The sequence below is a fragment of the Erinaceus europaeus genome, chromosome 11 (assembly GCF_950295315.1).
Source record: "Erinaceus europaeus chromosome 11, mEriEur2.1, whole genome shotgun sequence".
Classification (NCBI taxonomy): domain Eukaryota; kingdom Metazoa; phylum Chordata; class Mammalia; order Eulipotyphla; family Erinaceidae; genus Erinaceus; species Erinaceus europaeus.
In genome coordinates, this window is record NC_080172.1 from 73401185 (window position 1) to 73423652 (window position 22468).

Here is a 22468-nt window from a genome sequence, read left to right on the forward strand (position 1 = left end):
AGGAACAACTGGTTTCGGGTCAACCGCTGCTCTCAATATTCAGGGCCCCCTCCAACCCCACAGTATAAGATTTAAACTGTACAAAAGTTTATATAATGAAAAATAATTCTCTTTCCTATCATTCAGTTACCCAGTTCCTCTTTCATGTCACCATGATTTTAATACTAGTAGTTTATTGAGGGGGAGGGGGCTTAAACCTGCCTATCCTAACCCCAGTCCACTAGGAAGTCTCTGTGACAGAGGAAGTCAGAGGAAGAAAATGGCCTCTGCTCTCTGCTCCTGCAGAGCTCCTCTGGAGAAGGAAAGTTAGAGACTACAGTGATGTAACTATTAGAGGGACATTGAGGCCCTGGTCCCAGCTACAGTGGGTTGGGGAAGAAGGTCCATTCCCCCTTCTCTGCGGCCTACTCAGCCAGAGGGGTCACCCTCCAGGAACATAGGCACAGGGTGGGCACATATCATAAGCAAGGACCCAGGTTCAAGCCCGCTTCCTACCTGCAGGGAGTTGCTTCACGAGAAATGAAGCAGGTTTGCAGGTATCTATCTTTCTCCCTTTCTATCTCCCCTTCTCTCTCAGTTTCTCTCTGTCCTATCAAGTATAAAATAAATAAGTAATAAATACAAACCAACAAGCATGCATCTGTTGATCATGTAAGGAGAGACTGGCTATATCTTTTTTATTTTATTTAAAAAAAATATTTCTTTATTCCTTTTTGTTGCCCTTGTTGTTTTATTGTTGTAATTATTATTGTTGTTGTTGATGTCATCATCATTGTTGGATATGACAGAGAGAAATGGAGAGAGGAGAGGAAGACAGAGAGGGGGAGAGAAAGACAGACACCTGCAGACCTGCTTCACTGCTAGTGAAGTGACTCCCCTGCACTTTGGGGAGCGGGGGGCTCGAACCTGTATCCTTAAGCCACCGGTCCTTGAGCTTCGTGCCACTTGTGCTTAACCAGCTGCGCTACTGCCTGACTCCCAAGACTGACTATATCTTTCCCTTAAAAAAACAAAACCCTGTACAGCAAACCCTAACAAAAGGACTTTTCAAAGTTAACCCAATTACCAAATAATGTGATGATAACATTAACTATCGATTGTCTTTTTGAACCCTAAGACAGCAGGAACCTCACATCTCCACTATAGAGCCCCTACTTCCCCCAGTCCTGGAACCCTTGGATAGGGCCCACTTTCCCGTATGCGTCTCCCAATCCATATCAAATAATATTGCATCCGCTGATCACAACCTAACCAACGCAACGATTGCCACCTCAACACGCTTCACCTCAGACTGTGTCCAGAGACTTTACGTGTGGAATGACAACCCTTCAGCTTCATTACTCGGGTGAGACCTTTCCTTTCATAGTACACTCTAATTTCATCTCAGGTAGTTCACTTTCTAACAAAGTCCCATAACCTAGATATACACCAGTTTCTGTGAGAGAGAGCTTATGTGCACACGTATCCATAAACTACTGCAAAATATATACCTGAAAGCAGAAGTACACTAGAGTTTGCAGTGAGTACCTCCCTAACACTTCCTCTCCACTATTCCAAGCTTTGGGTCCATGATTGCTCAACAATTTGTTTGGCTTCGTATGTTAACTCTCTTTTCAATCACCAGGTTCCAGATGCCACCAGGATGCTGGCCAGGCTTCCCTGGATTGAAGACCCCACCAATGTGTCCTGGAGCTCAGCTTCCCCAGAGACATACCCTACTAGGGAAAGAGAGAGGCAGACTGGGAGTATGGACTGACCAGTCAACGCCCATGTTCAGCGGGGAAGCAATTACAGAAGCCAGACCTTCTACCTTCTGCAACCCTCAATGACCCCAGGTCCTTGCTCCCAGAGGGATAGAGATTGGGAAAGCTATCAGGGGAGGGGGGGGGGTTATGGAGATTGGGTGGTGGGAATTGTGTGGAGTTGTACCCCTCCTACTTTATGGTTTTGTTCATTAATCCTTTCTTAAATAAAATTAAAAAAAAAAACCCTAAACTAAAAGGAACATAGGCACTAATGCTTGGCTGTGATTCACTTCAGAACCTGATCCATGGGCCTGCAGAGCTGAAACATGAGGGCTCAGGGCAAGATAACTCACCTGGATAGTGGCCTGCATTGCTATGTACACAGATGAAATTTGAGCAGAGCTCCCACTTCATGAAGGAAGTTTCGGTGCTGTAGTGTCTCTCTCTCTCTCTCTCTCTCTCTCTGTTTTTCTCTTTCTATCAGAAAATTAGTGCTTGCAGTGTATTAGGTACACTATTGTTCTTTGTAAGTTACAACCGTTTCCTCATGTTAGCCATGCAGAAGTATTCTTTCATGTGAAATTGCTTTGACCAGCCCCTATTTGTCTTGCTGAGGGTTGGTAAAAGTGGAGGAGACTGGAGAAAAGAATGAAGCAACGAAGTCTTGTTGGGGTTAAGCACATGGTGGAAAGGGCACGGACCAGCATCGGGATCCCTGTTCAGAGCACACACATACCCCACCACCTGCAGGGGGTTCGCTTCACAAGTAGTGAAGCGACAGACGTCTTTCTCTCTCCCTCTCTGTCTTCCCCTCCTCTCTCGATTTCTCTGTCCTATCCAACGACAATGACAGCAATAACAATGATAAACAACAAGAGCAACAAAAGGGAAAAAAACTTTAATAAAAAAAGAAGTCTTGTTTTGTTTCTAGATAGTGTGTAACTTACAGAAGAAAATATCTTGTTGCCCATGTTTAGTAGCAGAAATGTTCTATGTCATTGCTGGTGAATGTGTTTTTTAAGATTTATTTATTTATGAGAGAGAGGAGATAGAGAGTCAGAACATTTCTCTGGCACAATCAATGCCAGGGATTGAACTCAGGACCTCATGCTTGAGAGCCCAATTCTTTTATCTTGAGCCACACTGGTGGTTCTTTGCCCTCCTGAAATAAGTCTTCCAGTGCATTGTATCCAAGTCCTTTCCATTCACAGAAGAAACCACAGCATGGGTGAAAGTGCAATGGTCTGCCCAGTGTCACATGCTTAGTACTGAAGAGCCCTTGTGGGGAGGATCAGCTAGAGACCTATCCAGCTGGTATGTAAGGGAATCCATCCAACTTGGTCACAGTCTGGCCAGAGCAATCTCGGCAGTCCTGTTGGGACTACCCAGCCTGTAAATTGCCTCTAAGTTCTAGAGATGGTAAAGCAGGTTTTTCAAGTCTAAATACCCCAGAGCACCAATCTTCATTTCCCCAGCTGTGCCTCAGAGGCCCCAGGAAACAGGCTTATGACAACCAAACTCTGCTGAGGTTAATTCATAAACAATCATTTATAAGGAGTGGATATATAGCCTATTTTCTAAGTTTCTTTACGTGGTAGTAGACCTCTGTCCTTGTGAAACAGAAAACAGAATAGGAAAATTATCTGATGGACAGATAATTGTTTAACAAAAAAAGAATAGTCCTTAGGGCCAGGAGATGGCTCACTCTGTAAAATGCACACTTTGCCATGCATAAGGATCCAGGATTAAGTCCCTGGCCACCACATGGGGGCACTATGCAAAGGGAAAACTTCATGAGTAATGAAGCAGTGCTGTGGTGTCTCTCTTCCCCTCTGCCTCTTTCACCCTCTCTTTGAAAACAAAAGTGTAATCCACTGGGAGTGGTGAATCATGCAAGCACAGAATGCTAGGAATAATTCTGGAAGAAAAGTATATAGTAGGTCTAGGACAGCTAATTCAATAAAAGGATGGGAGCATCTACTGTTACTTTTTTCTTTCATGGAAAGATTTGAGTATTGGTTTGATGTAATTAGCTGTGTGACTTTGAGAACATTGATTAACCCTTCTGAGATTTAATTTCTCCATAAACCCAGTGGGGCTACCTATTGAATACAGTTTCTCCTATTTATTTATTTATTTATTTATTTATTTATTTTCCCTTTTGTTGCCCTTACTTTTCATTGTTGTTATAGTTATTGATGTCATCATTGTTAGATAAAACAGAGATAAATGGAGAGAGGAAGGGAAAAGAGAGAGGGGGAGAGAAAGACATCTGCAGACCTGCTTCACTGCCTGTGAAGCGACTCCCCTGTAGGTGCCTCGAAAAGGGATCCTTGAGCCAGTCCTTGTACTTTGTGCCACATGCACCTAACCAGCTGTGCTGTCGCCCAGTTCCCAGTTTCTCCTCTTAGATGGTATTAGATGCACTGACATTTAGGCTCTCAGATTCTGCTAAAGAGCAGTAATTGTCATTAGTGCTGTGTTAGGTGAAAAACAGCAATGTGGAAATTTTTCAACAAGCTAAATCATTGAACTATTTGATGTCAAATATTTCTTTTATTTTATCATATGATGATGATAAGAGACTGTCTTTTCAAATAATGTCCTTATCTAGATAAGCTGGACTCATCATCCAACTTCTATGTCATTCTATACTTTTATCTTCATAGTTCAGGAATATTTGGATTAAGCAACTCAAGCTAAATAAAGTGGTATACTCTTTTTTTTTTTGCTTAGCCATTATACTCCCTCCTCCATCCAGTATACTCTTTTTTTGTTTTCAAGTTGTCTATTTGGTTATTAGTCTCAGTAAATTTAGGAATAGATCCTAAAATTTCTTTTTTTAACCTTTTTTCAATTTTCAATTTGGATAAAACAGAGAGAAATTGAGAGGGGAAGGGAAAATAGAGATGGGGAGAAAAGAGACATCTGCTCTCCTGTTTCACTGCTTGTGAAGCTACTTCCTTTACCAGGGCCTTGCACCCGGTCCTTGCCAATCGTACACTCAACTGGTTGCACCACCTGCTGGCCCCAAGAACCTGAGATTTCTAAAGCAAAATTATTATAAGTTCATATGATAAAGCCTTACATTTCTAATTTGCCTCAAGAGAGAATATCAGCAGTGATGGCATTTAGGTTTTTGTGGTATTTTCTTCTCCATTTTCCTAACACATTCAGCCTTGTTTCCCCAGCCTTCACTCACTTGTTGCCTCACCTTATTATATGCACCTAGCTGGTTCTTTCAAAGGAGCTTCAAGGTATTTATTCTGGAGTGGACAGAACCGTTTGCTGCTCACCAAATACTCTCAAACTTTTCCATATTTCCCAGCAAACTTACAGTTGGAAAGGGCCATATGACCAGTTCTGCTAAGATCAGTTCTGTGAATAGAAGGGACAGACAGCAGACACTTCAAGAGTTACTAGCGCTGATGTCCCACCTTCCAGCTTCTCTTCTACAACTATAGCTGTGGAGGCCATCTGTTGAGACAGTAGAACTGGAGGAGAAACCTGAATGCTGAGTCAGCACAGGGAGGACAGCTGTCTTTAGAGAGATGCCTCACTGTGCATGAGAGGGAAATAACATTTGTACTGTTTGGCCATTAAGGTTCAAGACAATTGTGTTACTGTAGATAACTCAGCTCAGCAGGTCTCAAATATTTGGACTTCAGGACCTCTTTAAACTCTTAAAAAGTACTGATTATCCTAAAGAGCTTTAGTTTCTGTAGATTATATCTAGCAGTGCTCCCACCCCTAGAAATTATAACTGAGAAGTTTAAAGAAAGCATATGTATTAATTCATTTAAAAACCACACTAGTAAAATCACTACATGTTAACATAAATAACATGTTTTTATGAAAAGCAGTTATCTTCCAAATCGAGCTAGTGAGAATGAGTGTTTCACATTTTTGCAACTCTCTGGATTAATTGAAGACAGCTGGAGTCTCATATCCACTCCTGTTTTTAATCAGTTGCAATCTGCTTTGTTATTATTGTTGAGGTATATGAAGAAAATCTGGTGTCACATAAATAATGAAGTTAAAAGGGGTATATTTCACTGCTTTTATTTTTTTTGGAAGGGGGTGCAGGGGGGGGTGTGGATATGAGGGTGGACAGGTTGAACCCAGGATCTCACACATGTAAGGCATGTACTCAGCTACTAAGCTTTCTGAGCAGTTAGTTACGCTGTGGAATCTGAGACCTTAGCAGTGGACTTTTCAGATTCTGTTACATTAAGATCCATTAGGCTATCATGTAAATTAAATAGATTCTTTCCCATGCATAATTTTGTAATCTCATGCATTTGGTTATGTGGAAAAGATTGGCTCATTTCATTATATATATTGGATTGTTGGAAAATTCCTAACATTTCCCCTATGTTTTTCTATGCAAAACACATCATGACTTTTTCAACAATCCAATATATCTTTAAAAAATATATTTCATCGTAGTCGGGCGGTAGCACAGCGGGTTAAGCGCACGTGGTGCAAAGTGCAAGGGCCTGCATAAGGATCCCAGTTGGAGACCCCTGCTCCCCACCTGCAGGGGACTTGCTTTACAGGTGGTGAAGCAGGTCTGGAGGTGTCTGTCTTTCTCTCCCCCCTCTGTCTTCCCCTCCTCTCTCCATTTCTCTCTGTCCTATCCAACAACGACAACAACAAGAATAACTACAACAATAAAACAACAAGGGCAACAAAAGGGAATAAATAAATGTTTAAAAAATATATATATATATATTTTCCATTTGGATAGAGACAGAGAAATTGAGAGGGAAGGGGGCATAGAAATGGAGAAAAAAACCTGCAGTCTTGCTTCACTGCTTGTAAAGTCTGCCCCTCCCCTTGCAGTGGGGACTGAGGGCTTGAACATGGGTCCTTACACACTATAATGTGTATAACCAGGTGCTTGGATCCCAGTATACTGTTTTTTAAAAATCATAATAATTACTGTCAACGTCTATCTCACTGGAATCTTTAATAAGAAGTTGCCAAGTTTATGGTAGGGGCTTCAAGTCTTCTAAAAATTCTCATTTTTATTTGAAACATTGACTTTTTAAAGAATATTTATTTATTCCCTTTTGTTGCCCTTGGTGTAGTTATTACTGTTGTCCTAATTGTTGGATAGGACAGAGAGAAATGGAAGAGGGGAAGATAGAGATGGGAAGAGAAAGACACCAGCAGACCTGCTTCACCGCCTGTGAAGCGACTCCCCTGCAGGTGGGGAGCCGGGGGCTTGAACCGGGACCCTTATGCTGGTCCATGCACTTTGTGCTCAACCCACTGTGCTACCGCCCGACTCCCTGAAACATTGACTTTATCTTTGTGAACACTGTCAGTTATTTTGCCTGAAGTGACAGAATAAATATACATATCTTACAAGTATCCAAACTTGAACAACAGACCAACTTAAAAAAATTATTTATTTATTTATTTATTTATTTATTTATTTATTCCCTTTTGTTGCCCTTGTTGTTTTATTGTTCTAATAGTTGTTGTTATTGATGTTGTTGTTGTTGTTGGATAGGACAGAGATAAATGGAGAGAGGAGGAGAAGACAGAGAGGGAGAGAGAGATAGACACATGCAGACCTGCTTCACAGCTTGTGTACTGACTACCCTGCAGGTAGGGAGCTGGGATCCTGCAGGCGGCTGGAACTGGGATCCTTATGCCAGTCCTTGTGCTTCAGTCCATGTCCCCTTAACCCGCTGTGCTACCGCCCAGACTCCCCAACCGTTTTAGTGCTGTAGTGTCTTTTCCTCTCTCCCTCTGTCCCTTTGTCTCTACTTCTCTGTATTTGAAAACACATTCTCAGAACAGTGAAGTCCTATGACAACAAAGGCAAACAAAACTATGTTTTATGATAGAAGCAACTAGTTCTATTTACTGCTCATAAAATCAAGTAAGTGCGTTTCCTTAAGACAGCCATCACACTTTTTGTGTCTAGTAAAAGTGCTTTATGCTTAACTCCCATTTGTCACAAAGAATTTTGTAATATGTAAACTAGGGTTGTAATTCAATTACAAAAATAATTTTACTGCCCAATCAAAGGGATTTCAGAGTGAAATCGGTCACTCCCCCGACCCCCACTCCCATTTTGCTTTGTTCTTGGTAAGATTCTAATAGTTTCATTCACCAGTGCTTTTATATCGTTAGTGCAAATGTTAGTCCACAGACAAAGGCTGTACTATCTTAGTGCAATCAGGAAAATTGTTTTGACCTTGCAGAACCTCTACAAGGATCTCTGTTACCCACAGAGACCTGAGGGCCACCAATCTAGCCCCTCCCCACTAGTTCACTCATACTTTTTTTCTCCAGCTGGACTTTCTCCCCATCCCAAAACAGGTAATCACATTGTGAATGCGGTACTCAGCATCACAACCTAGTTCTCAGGTGTCATTCCTTGACTTCTCCAATCTGTTTTATTCTGAACATTCTCATATACTTCATGTATGTATTCACTTACCACAGAAGTAATCATATATTGATATCTGCCTTCCTCACTAGGTTTTAAGAACTCCCTGTACAGAGATGTTATTTCTGGCTCATTTAACATTTTCAGTGTATGGTGTGGTGGTGCATAATAAGGTTCAACTCTTAGTTGACTAAGTGGATGTGGGGGTCTGCAGCAGTCATGTGGAAAGACCTGATGAGTTTAGTTGGTGGCTTCTGTTGATTTGGCTTGATTAAACTTTAGTTCACACAGGTTTTCCTACAAACAGGTTTTATATTTTACTTATTTCTTTCTTTATTTCTTTATAGTTTGTATATTTTAAATAAGGGGGCAGGGAGCTATCTCAGCATTGGGCTTGCATGTCTGAGGTCCCAGGTTCAGTCCCGGCACTGGTGTATGCCAGAAATGAGATGTACTCTGATGTTTTCCTCTCTCATAAAAATAAATAAATATTTTTAATAACAGGTTTGTGACTGGTGTCTAAAACAGCTATGTTTAGGGACCAGTGAGAGAACTTACTTGTGTATGTGGGGGGACAGCTGCTTTGTTATGTGCAAGACCTAGGTTCAAGCTACCAGTATACCACACTTAAGTACTATAGCACTGGAGAAAGTTTCAGTGCTGCCTCTTTCTCCCCACCTCTCTCCATCCCTTTCTATCTGAAAAAGTCAACCTGGAGCAATGAAGTCCTAGTGGTGTAAAAAAATGAATTAAATAGCCATGTTTAGCATTTTTCTGTTTCTGAAGGTGTTTGTATGCATACAAATGAATGTGCAGAGAGAGAATGGGTCTGAAGCAGGGGCAGTGACAATCCCCAATTATCGCTATAATGGGGAAAAGCACCAGAAATCTCTGATGTTATAAATTATGTTTTTATCTCATCTCAGGGATTGATTAGCAAGAATGGTAAATCAGCAGGAAACTGATTCTGATTCCCAAACTATTGCATTTGCTTCCCTAGTGAAGCTTGGCAAGTCCTCTGAGGATAAAGACCATGTCTTCATCTTTTTCTCTAGTGCCAGACCTGGCACCTGATACACAATAATTGTTCAGTAAATCATCATGTGGTAGGAAGGAATAAAATATAGCAGGGGAAAAGAAAGGCAAAGGACTTGAGTTGGCACTAATCATCAAACATTCTATAGCTCAGACATCTCCCTTGTCCTGTGAGAGGCATGAGGACAGCTGGTCTACCCAGTGACTGCTGGAGGCCATAGTTAGCAGCTCTCAGGCCTACTCCTACCAAACTAACTGTTCCACCCTGCTGCAGAAAGGTGGGGGTCATCCCCTTTATTATCAACATCAGTTATACATTAGTAGGCCCTCCTAGGAACTTATGAAAAATAACATCTCTCAGGGGAGGGTTCCAGGCATCAGTATTTTAGAGTTCCTTAGGTGATTCTGGTAGACATCCAGACTATAGAACCACTGAGTTAGAGAAGAATTGAGAGGCTCAGGTGCTCATGAGGCTCCCCCTGCCTCCATGGGAGTAAAGTGATAACCAGGTAATAAGTCCCAGAGAAATTCACATATTACTGTCAGTTGCCATGATGACTATCATTGCTAGAGAAGCATTTGTTGGAATGAAATCAGCTCCGCATCTTATCCCTGAACCTTGAGACCACCTGAGTAATCTCATCCTTGAAGTATTTTAGTGACCCTTGCATACTTCACCTTTAAAGCACCATGATCTCAAAAATCTGTGGTTCAAGCCTTCCACTTAACTTACTTGAACAAGTGGAGTGGCATGATGCCCTAGAAAGACAGGTGTGCGATTAACTTCTGCTTACAGTGAAATTCCCAAAGGGGGTCACATGCTGAGAGTCTTGGGAATAGTGCTTATAATAAGCCCTTGTTTATAGTTCAATTAAAGTTCAATAGCTCAACAACCTTCTCCCCTTCTACATCCCATCCTCCCACCCAGTGGTTTTCCTCTAATAGGGTTCTTTTAGAGTCTCTCTAATGGTGGGTTGGGTACATTGACCCAGGTCCGGTTATGCTTTTAATGGTGTTTACACAGAGTAGCTCAGTTTGTTAGATCATTGAGCTACAAGGACAGGCAGAGCATATGCTCAGGGCTCTGTTAAATTAACCTTTAGTCAGTTTGCCCTAATTGATCCAGTGCTTCATTCTCAGGCATTCAAGTATTTAAAAGCACGTAATCAAGAAGCAAACTAGCCTATAACCATGGTAGTTTAAAAGAGCTGCTACAGTATGCCTTTTGAAAGAGCATACTGAATTAAACATTATTTAGGAGATACTGGTCTGGACTTAAATTAATTTTGGGTGTGATTAGTCTCTAAAATGTCAAACAAAAATGTGTGTTTTTTGTTTTTTGAACTTGTTTTATGCCCAGGGAAGAGTTGCTGCTTTGTGGGCATCCCTTTACTTGATTAGGATGTTTGTAGGAGCTTGTCTGCTTTGGCATCTTCCATCATAGTGTTTCTGATAATATACCAGCAAATGATACTCACTTGGTAGAAATGGATAGACTTAAGAGAACTGTCCCAGATTCTGATGGGGCTTTAGCTTTGGCCAGAAGCTTGCCAGCCATAGGCCAAGGGAGAAGATGGTACAGGCTTTACAGTGGGAGAGACCCAGGCTAAATTCTCAACTCTCAGGGACCAGGTTATGGTGCACCTGGTTAAGGACACACATTATAGTGCAAAATGGCCAAGGTTCAAGCCCCTTGTCCCCATTTGCATAGGCGAAGCTTTATAAGCAGTGAAGCGGGTTGGCAGCTATCTCTCTCCCTGCCTGTCTCCTCATCCCCTCTTAATTTCTCACTGTCCTACAAAATTAATAAAATAAAAATAATTTTTAAAAAGGGAAGAAAGAAATGATTCTAAGCAAAAAAAAAAAAAAAAAAACTCAACTCTCACACCTAATGGCGTTGTGACCTTGCTCAGTTTAACTTTGTTAAGCTTCCATGTCATGTCTATAAAACAAAGATTATAATAGTACAAACCACCAGGGATTGCTATATAGATTAATGAAGATACATGCTTAGCACTGTATTTGGCACTAGTATGTACCCAGTATATATAAGCAAAAACAATACAAAATAAAATCCATCACAAAACAAAAATAGGACAAGAAGCACTAGATAGCAGTAAAAAAAAAATACTAACTTCTTGAAACTGCTACTTTCCCCCTTACTTCCCACCTATCTGTAAGCATGTTAATTTCAGTGATCGTGGGTGATACTATCATCTATCTAATCAATCAATCTATCTATCTAACATTTGTCTACCTTATTGCAACTAGGACTTCACCACTTCAGACCAACTTTTTCTCACAGAAAGACTGAGACAGAGATAAAGAGACAGAGAAAGATCACCACACTCCATAACTTTCTTCAGTATGGTGGGACTTGAACCTGGGTTGTGTACATGGCAAAGCAAGGGCACTAACCAAATTAGCTATCTTGCTGTACTCCAAAATACTGTAGGTAAGTAAATATTTTATGGGACCTAAAGTTCAAGTATTCATAGTAAATTCAAGACCAAATTGCAGCAAGTGAGATAGCTTTCTGGTTGTGCAGAAGATATTCATGTGTGAAGTGTTGAAATCACAGGATCATCCCCACCTGCAGGGGAGTCGCTTCACAGGCGGTGAAGCAGGTCTGCAGGTGTCTATCTTTCTCTCCTCCTCTCTGTCTTCCCCTCCTCTCTCCATTTCTCTCTGTCCTATCCAACAACGACAACAACAATAATAACTACAACAATAAAACAACAAGGGCAACAAAAGGGAATAAATAATTAAAATAAACATTTAAAAATATATATATTAAAAAAAGAAATCACAGGATCAGTTCCTTGCACCACTATAAGCCAGAGCTGTGTAATGCTCTAGTAAGAGAAAAACATAAAACAAACAAAAAAACCACATTGCAAACTGAGTGGCTGCTCTCATAAGAGATTTCTACAACTCCTGAGTATCCATAGTACTTAAGCTTTCTGAGCCAATAGTCTACATTTCCCAACCACCTTGCTATTAGATGTGACCACTGATAGGCAGGCCACTTCTAGGCCAGGCCTGGTCTGTCAAATCCTCCCAAGTATGATTAAAAAAATATATTTGGATGGATCTAGAAGGAATTATATTAAGTGAAATAAGTCAGAAAGACAAAGATGACTATGGGATGATCACACTCATAAACAGCAGTTGAAAAAGAAGAACAGAAAGAGAAACTCAAAGCAAGATCTGACTGAGTTTGGAGTAGGGCACCAAAGTAAAAATCTCTGGGTGGAGGGTGGGTATAGATATTCAGCTTCACTGGGGGGGGGGGGGGGGACCCAAACGGTCCTTTTGTGGTGGGGATAGTGTACACTCCAATTAACTTGTGGTCTCATGAATCACTAATTAATATGAGAGGGGAAAAACTGATTGAATGTCTCAAACATTTTTAATGCACAGACTATAGGCTGAGTATATGTTCCTTCAATCTAAGCACTTAAGACTTCAAACATGTAAACAGACTGAATTTTAACAGTGGTCTCAAGTTGTTAATACATTTCTAATAATGACTTGTTCTTTGAAATGTTGACTCTTCTAAAAGCTTATACTAGGGAGAACAGAAACAACTGGTGGCGTTACTTTATGAAACACAGCTATATATAAATAATGTCAAAGAACATAAATTATGGTGATATCTTGTATGATACAGCAAATCCTAACAATGGGATTTTGTCAAATAATTTGGTTACAGCAATAACTATCTATTGCCTTCTTAAACCCTAAGACAATAAGAACCTCCCATTTCCTCTATAAAGCCTATAGTTCCTCCAGTCCTGGAACTTCTAGGGTGGGCTCACTTTCCTGCATGCTTCTTCTCTCAGTTTATTCCAAATGATATTGCATCTGCTGGTCCCAACCTAATCAGTGCAACGAGTACCACCTTGGCATGCTTCACTTCGGACTGTGTCCTGAGACGTCAGGTGTGGAATGTCAACCCCTCAGCCTCATTACTCAGGTGAAACCTTTCCATTCTCATAGGAGTCTCTAATTCCATTTCGGGGGTTCATTTTCTAACAAAGTCTAAAACCTAGATATAGACCAGGTCCCGTGAGATAGGACACATGTTCACATGTATCCATAAATTAAGGCAAATATATACCTGAAAGCAAAAGTACACAATAGTCTGCAGTGAGTCAATATATGCAGCAAGCAAGTAGAAAGACCTAAAAAGATACCAAAAAGTTCCTAATGAAATAGTTTCTACTTAGACTTAGATACCCTCTTCACCTACTTCCTATTACATTTCCCTCACTCAGTCCAAAGCTAACCTTATTAAAGCAAGGACTGCAAAACCTGAATAAGGGCGAGAGACTGGCATACTTTAATGATGACTCTTCAGTCACTATCAGGCCACCCCATCAGCTGGGGCCCTAGTTGGGGAGTCCTGAGATTCCCAAGCAGACATGATGGCCCTAGACCTCGAATAAATCCCTCTCTCCATTGTTACTGGTCATCTCTATCAGGAACAACACAACAGACCCCTTTGTGGGCCCCACATAGGACCTTGCCCTCAACTTGGATCAACAATGGTAGAGAATGTTCCATCCTCTGAAGGGAGGCTGGACAACATACTCTATGCTACACCTGAGGAAGATGGGTCGATAGTGGGACAGCTTGGAATGTTCCTACTCATGACCACAGAATGTGAGCTCAGATCTATAGGGATGCAGAGGTTACATTGGCTCCCAAGCTAAATATGGCCCCAGATCAAATCGATGGAGTTTACAGTGAATACTATTTATACACCTTTCCCATATTTGGGAGCTACTCTCTTCCCTGATCCAGCTTTCTAGCCCATTTTCCAGCCATGACACCATCTCTCCAGACAGTAACTTGGGTCCATCTGCATATCAGATGTCAGGCTCAGAAAAAACAAAAATACAAACAAAAAACCCCCACTAGTATAGTTATGGGCCTTTTGGAATAAAACTAAAATAGGCCTACTAGCTATCTACAAAATGGAGACCCCCAAAATCTTCATCCACAATATTCCAACCAGAGCTGAGCAGTGCCTAGATATGCTCCTCACCTACTTTCTATTGCACTTCCCAGAACACTCCAAAGATAACCCTGTCAGACAAAGTGAGAACTACAAAAGCTGAATAAGGGCAAGAGACTGGCATACTTTAATGATGACTCTTTTAAAAAATTGTCTTTTAAAATTTATTTTCCCTTTTGTTTTCCTTGTTTTTTATTATTGTTGTAGTTATTATTGTTGTTGTTATTTATGTCATCACTGTTAGATAGGACAGAGAGAAATGGAGAGAGGAGGGGAAGACAGAGGGGGAGAGAAAGATAGACACCTGCAGACCTGCTTCACCACCTGTGAAGTGACTCCCCTGCAGGTGGGGAGCCAGGGGCTTGAACTGGGATCCTTACACCGGTCCTTGTGCTTTGAGCCACCTGCGCTTAACCTGCTCCGCTACCTCCCAGCTCCCAATGATGACTCTTATATTTTATTTTATTTATTTTTTTATTTATAAAAAGGAATCAATGATGACTCTTTTTTGTTTTTTTCTTTTTTTTATTTCCTTTTGTTGTCCTTGTTGCTTTATTGTTGTAGTTATTATTGATGTTGTTGTTGCTGTTGTATAGGACAGAGAGAAATGGAGAGAGGAGGGGACGACAGAGAGGAGGAGAGAAAGACAGACACCTGCAGACCTGCTTCACCGCTTGTGAAGTGACTCCCCTGCAGGTGGGGAGCCGGGGGCTTGAACAGGGATCCTTATGCTGGTCCTTGACCTTAGCGCCACCTGCACTTAACCAGTTGTGCTACCTCCAAACACCCAATGATGGCTTTATTTTATTTTATTTTATTTATTTATTTTTATTTATAAAAAGGGATCAAGGATGACTCTTTAGTCACTACCAGGCCACCCCATCACCTGGGGTCCTAGTCAGAGAATCCTGGGATTCCCACACAGACAAGATAGGCCTAAACCTCTAGTAGATCCCTCTCTCCACTTTCACTAGTCATCTCCATCAGAAACTACATAATAGACCTCTTTGTGGGTCCTACAGGATCTTGCCCTCAAGGTAGATGAACAATGGTAGGGACTGCCCCATTCTCTGAAGGGAGGTTGAGCCAAAATACTCTACCACTCAAGGAAGATGGGTTCAGCAATAAGTGCAGTCTAGAATGTACCTAGCTATGACCACAGAATATGATCTCAGATCTACAGGGATGCAGAGGTTACACAAGCTCCTGCACTGAATATGGGCCCCAGATCAAATTGATGGGGTCTTTCAGTTAACTATATTGATATGTTTTCCCATATTTGGGAGCTACTTTCTTCTCTGATCCAACTTTCTAGTCCTAGTTCCAGCTCTGACACCATCTCCCCAGACAATACCTTTAGCCTATCTGCATATTAGTTGTCAGGCTCAGGCAAAAATTAGTAAAATCTTGGGCCCCCTGGAGTATACCTAAAATAGACTCACTAGCTTTTTCCAAAATGGAGACCCCAAATCTCATCTGATATACTTCTGCCTTTGGCTCCTGATTATTAAACAGTGGGTTCTGCTCTATATCTTAATTCCTTTTTAGCCACCAATTTTCAGATGCCAACCTGACTTCCCCAGGCAGACGACCTCACCAATATATCCTGGAATCCCACCTTCCCAGAGCCCTCCAACACTAGGGAAAGATAGGGACAGGCTGGGAGTATGGATTGACCTGTCAACGTCCATGTTCAGCAAAGAAGCAATTACATAAGCCAGACCTTCCCACCTTCTGCACCCCATGATGATCCTGAGTCCATGCTCCCAGAAGAATAAAGACTAGGAAAACTTTCGGGAGTCGGGTGGTATCGCAGCAGGTTAAGCACAGGTGGTGCAAAGCACAAAGACTGGCTGAAGGATCCCGGTTCGAGCCCCTGGCTCCCCACCTACAGGGTTGTCGCTTCACAAGTGGTGAAGCAGGTCTGCAGGTGTCTTCCTCTCCCCCTCTCTGTCTTCCCCTCCTCTCTCCATTTTTCTCTGTCCTATCCAACGACATCAATAACAACTACAACAATAAAACAAGGGATGTCACAACCAGATAAACACAGACTTAAAGTGAAAGGATGAAAAACTATCATACAGGCTAACAGACCACAAAAAAGGGCAGGAACAGCTATTCTCATCTCAGACACGATAGATTTTAAATTAAATAAAGTAATAAAAGATAGGCAAGGACATTACATAATGATTAGAGGATCAATCAGCCAAGAAGACTTAACAGTTATTAACATCTATGCACCCAACAAGGGACCATCTAAATATGTCAAGCACTACTGAAAGAATTTCAAAAATACATCAATAGTAATACAGTAATAGTGGGAGACTTCAATACCCCACTCTCACACTTAGACAGATCAACAAAGCAGAGAACCAACAAAGATACAAGAGAATTGAATGAAGAGATTGACAGACTAGACCTCTTGGACATTTTCAGAGTCCTTCACCCCAAAAAACTGGAATACACCTTCTTTTCAAATCCACATAACACATACTCAAGGATAGACCACATGTTAGGCCACAAAGACAGCATCAATAAATTCAAGAACATTGAAATCATCCCAAGTATCTTCTCAGACCACAGTGGAGAAAACTAACATTTAACAGCAAACAGAAAATTATTAAAAGTTACAGAATTTGGAAACTAAACAACATACTCCTTAAGGACCACTGGGTCAGAGAATCACTCAAGCAGGAAATTCAATTGTTCCTGGAAACAAATGAAAATGAAGACACAACCTATCAAAGTATTTGGAACACAGCTAAAGCAGTACTGAGAGGGAAACTTATAGCCATACAATCACATATTAAACACCAAGAAGAAGCTCAAATGAACGACCTTACTGCACACCTCAAGGACTTAGAGGAAGAGGAACAAAGGAATCCTAAAGCAACCAGGACAGAAATCACTAAAGTTAGAGCAGAAATAAACAACATCGAAAATAAAAGAACCATACAAAAGATCAATGAAGCCAAATGTTGGTTCTTTGAAAGATTAAACAAAATTGACAAACCCCTAGCCAGACTCACCAAACAAAAAAGAGAGAAGACTCAAATTAATAGAATTGTAAACAATGCAGGAGATATCACAACTGACACCACAGAAATCCAGAGAATCCGGCAAAACTTCTATAAAGAACTTTAAGCCACCAAGCTAGAGAATCTGGAAGAAATGGAACAATTCCTAGAAGCATATGCCCTTCCAAAACTGAACCAAGAAGAACTACAAAATCTAAATGCACCAATCACACACAAAGACATTGAAACCGTTATTAAGAATCTCCCCAACAAAAAAGTCCTGGACCAGACGGCTTCACAAACAAATTCTACAAAACTTTCAGAAAACAGTTAATACCCATCCTTCTTAAGCTATTCCATAAGATTGAAGAAACAGGAATACTCCCTTCCACCTTTTATGAAGCCAACATCACCCTGGTACCAAAAGCTGATAGGGACACAACGAAAAAAGGAAAACTACAGACCAATATCTCTGATGAACATAGATGCCAAAATATTAAACAAGATCTTGGCCAACCGGATACAGCAACATATCAAAAAGATTGTTCATCACGACCAAGTGGGATTCATCCCAGGAATGCAAGGCTGGTTCAACATCCGTAAGTCAATCAATGTCATTCACCACATCAATAAAAGCAAAGCCAAAAACCACATGATTATCTCAATAGATGCAGAGAAAGCCTTTGACAAAATCCAACACCCATTCATGCTCAAAACTCTACAAAAAATGGGAATAGATGGGAAATTCCTCAAGATAGTGGAGTCTATATATAACAAACCTACAGCCAACATCATACTCAATGGACAGAAGCTGAAAGCATTCCCCCTCAGATCGGGGACTAGACAGGGCTGTCCACTGTCACCGTTACTCTTCAACATAGTATTGGAAGTTCTTGCCATAGCAATCAGGCAAGAGAAAGAAATCAAAGGAATACAGATTGGAAGGGAAGAAGTCAAGCTCTCACTATTTGCAGATGATATGATAGTATACATAGAAAGACCTAAAGAATCCAGTAGAAAATTACTGGAAGTTATTAGGCAATATAGCAAGGTATCAGGCTACAAAATCAATGTAAAAAAATCAGTGGCATTTCTTTATGCAAACACTAAATCTGAAGAAGAAGACATCCAGAAATCACTCCCCTTTACTGTTTCAGCAAAATCAATAAAATACCTAGGAATAAAGTTGACCAAAGAAGTGAAAGACTTGTATGCTGAAAACTATGAGTCGCTATTCAAGGAAATAGAAACTGATACCAAGAAATGGAAAGATATCCCATGCTCATGGATTGGAAGAATAAATATCATCAAAATGAATATTCTCCCCAGAGCCATATACAAATTTAATGCAATACCCATCAAAGTTCCACCAAGCTTCTTTAAGAGAATAGAACAAACACTACAATCATTTATCTGGAACCTGAAAACACCTAGAATTGCCAAAACCATCTTGAGGAAAAGAAACAGAAATGGAGGCATCACACTCCCAGATCTCAAACTATATTATAAACCCATCATCATCAAAACAGCATGGTACTGGAACAAAAATAGGCACACAGACCAGTGGAACAGAATTGAAAGCCCAGAAATAAATCCCCACACCTATGGACATCTAATCTTTGATAAGGGGGCCCAAAGGATTAAATGGAAAAAGGAGGCTCTCTTCAATAAATGGTGCTGGGAAAACTGGGTTGTAACATGAAGAAGAATGAAATTGAGCCACTTTATCTCACCAGAAACAAAAATCAACTCCAAATGGATCAAAGACCTAGATGTCAGACCAGAAACAATCAAATACTTAGAGGAAAACATTGGTTAAACAGTTTCCCACCTACACCTCAAGGACATCTTTGATGAATCAAACCCAATTGCAAGAAAGACTAAAGCAGAAACAAACCAATGGGACTACATCAAATTGAAAAGCTTCTGCACAACAAAGAAGCTATTAAACAAACAAAGAGATCCCTCACAGAATGGGAGAAGGTCTTCACATGTCATACATCAGACAAGAAACTAATCACCAAAATATATGAAGAGCTCAGCAAACTTAGCACCAAAAAAGCAAATGACCCCATCCAAAAATGGGCAGAGGATATGAACAAAACATTCACTACAGAGGAGATCCAAAAGGCTAACAAACATATGAAAAACTGCTCTAGGTCACTGGTTGTCAGAGAAATGCAAATTAAGACAACATTGAGATACCACCTCACTCCTGTAAGAATGGCATACATCAAAAAGGAAAGCAGCAACAAATGCTGGAGAGGATGTGGGGACAGAGGAACCCTTTTACATTGCTGGTGGGAATGTAAACTGGAACAGCCTCTGTGGAGAGCAGTCTGGAAAACTCTCAGAAGGCTAGACATGGACCTTCCATATGATCCAGTAATTCCTCTCCTGGAGTTATACCCCAAAGACTCCATAACACCCAACCAAAAAGAGGTGTGTACTCCTATGTTCATAGCAGCACAATTCATAATAGCTGAAACCTGGAAGCAACCCAGGTGCCCAACAACAGATGAGTGGCTGAGAAAGCTGTGGTATATATACACAATGGAATAGTATACAACTATCAAGAACAATGAACCCACCTTCTCTGACCCATCTTGGACATAGCCAGAAGGAATTATGTTAAGTGAACTAAGTCAGAAAGATAAAGATGTGTATGGGATGATCCCACTCATCAACAGAAGTTGAGTAAGAAGATCTGAAAGGGAAACTAAAAGCAGGACCTGACCAAATTGTAAGTAGGGCACCAAAGTAAAAACCCTGTGGTGAGGGGTAGACATGCATCTTCCTGGGCTAGTGTGGGGTGGGTCTGGGTGGAGGGATGGGTCACAGTCTTTTGGTGGTGGGAATGGTGTTTATGTACACTCCTAGCAAAATGTAGGCATATAAAAAACTAGTTAATTAATATGAGACGGGGAAAATTAATTGTATGTCTTGAAGTTTTTCAAAACAAAAACTGAATCTTTTTAATATATAGGCTGTGTAATTGATATGCAGACTCTCTCAAAAGCCTAGACCAAGTAGATCATAAGCAACCAATAGCAGAGCTATATACAAGATACTGGGTACTGTACAGCAAACCCTAACAAAAGGACTTTTCAAAGTTAACCCAATTACCAAATAATGTGATGTTAACATAACTATCGATTATCTTTTTGAACCCTAAGACAGCAGGAACCTCACATCTCCACTATAGAGCCTCTACTTCCCCCAGTCCTGGAACCCTTGGATAGGGCCCACTTTCCCGTATGCCTCTCCCAATCCATATCAAATAATATTGCATCTGCTGATCACAACCTAACCAACGCAACAATTGCCACCTCAACATGCTTCACTTCAGACTGTGTCCAGAGAATACACGTGTGGAATGACAACCCTTCAGCTTCATTACTCGGGTGAGACCTTTCCTTTCATAGTATACTCTAATTCCATCTCAGGTGGTTCACTTTCTAACAAAGTCCCAAAACCTAGATATACACCAGTTTCTGTGAGAGAGAACATATATTCACACGTATCCGTAAACTACTGCAAAATATATGCCTGAAAGCAGAAGTACACTAGAGTTTGCAGTGAGTACCCCCCCTAACACTTCCTCTCCACTATTCCAAGCTTTGGGTCCATGATTGCTCAACAATTTGTTTGGCTTCGTATGTTAACTCTCTTTTTAGTCACCAGGTCCCAGATGTCATCAGGATGCTGGTCAGGCTTCCCTGGATTGAAGACCCCACCAATGTGTCCTGGAGCTCCACTTCCCCAGAGACCCACCCTACTAGGGAAAGAGAGAGGCAGACTGGGAGTATGGACCGACCAGTCAACGTCCATGTTCAGTGGGGAAGCAATTACAGAAGCCAGACCTTCTACCTTCTGCAACCCACAATGACCCTGAGTCCATGCTCCCAGAGGGATAGAGAATGGGAAAGCTATCAGGGGAGGGGGTGGGATATGGAGATTGGGTGGTGGGAATTGTGTGGAGTTGTACCCCTCCTACCCTATGGTTTTGCTAATTAATCCTTTCTTAAATAAAAAAAAGAAAAAAAAATAAAACAAGGGAAACAAAAGGGGATAAATAAATAAATATATAAAGAATAGGAAAACTTTCAAAGGAGAGGATGAGATATGGAACTCTGATAATGGGAATTGTGTGCAATTGTACTTGTTGATATTTTTATTTTATGAATAAACTAATAAAAAAAGAATATGGAAGTTTCCAATGGAGGGGATGGGACACGGAACTCTGGTGGGGAACTGTATGGAATTATACCCCTATTATTTTATAGTCTTGGTATTCATTATTAAAACACACACACACACACACACACACACAAAACCAGAAAAACAACCTCTTATTTTTGGGTCTGTATAGTTTCCTTTTTCACTCCTACTCTCACTTCACATCCTAGGCTTTTAAAATTTTAATTTATTATTATTGTTATTATTTTTACCAAAGCACTGCTCAACTCTGGTTTATGTTGGTACGAGATATTGAACCTGAGGTCTTAGAACCTCAAGCATCAAGGTGTGTGGTATGAACCACTGCATTATTTCTCCTATCCTCGGCTACTTTTAATCTTGTCTCTTTATCCATGGCACGTACTAGGAGCCTCATTTAATATTGTTTCTGCATTGTTAGTTTTTGACCATTTGATTATGATATGATTTAATGTACGCTTGTCTATAGTGTTTGATCCTCACGTAGCCATTTTGTTTTCAGCTTCCTATACCCTTAGAAAAATAACATGGAACTGGTCTGCTGACACTGGACAGACTTTCCAGATGCATCCTGATATCCAGGATCAACAGGATTTTTACTGGAAGACTAAATGATTAATATTTGCTACTGAGACTTTTATTTCTTTATAATTTAATAGTATTTAGTTAACATTATATCATGTAAATATACATTTACATATAATATATAATTAAATTATATATCCAATTAATATTATATAAATTATATATAATAAATATATATTATATACATTAAATTATCATTTAATTGTATTTTATACTTCTTTAGTCATTGACAATTTTAAAACCTAATGTATTTTATTATTATTGTTATATATGTGATATATATAATATATATTGCATGAGATTATTTCAAATATAGCTGCATGTCAGAATTACATGAAAATATTTTAAATACAGAATCCCAGTTTACTGTCCACAACACTTGAATCAAAATTTTAGTGAGGACACTTTTGTATGTGTATATATATATATATAATAT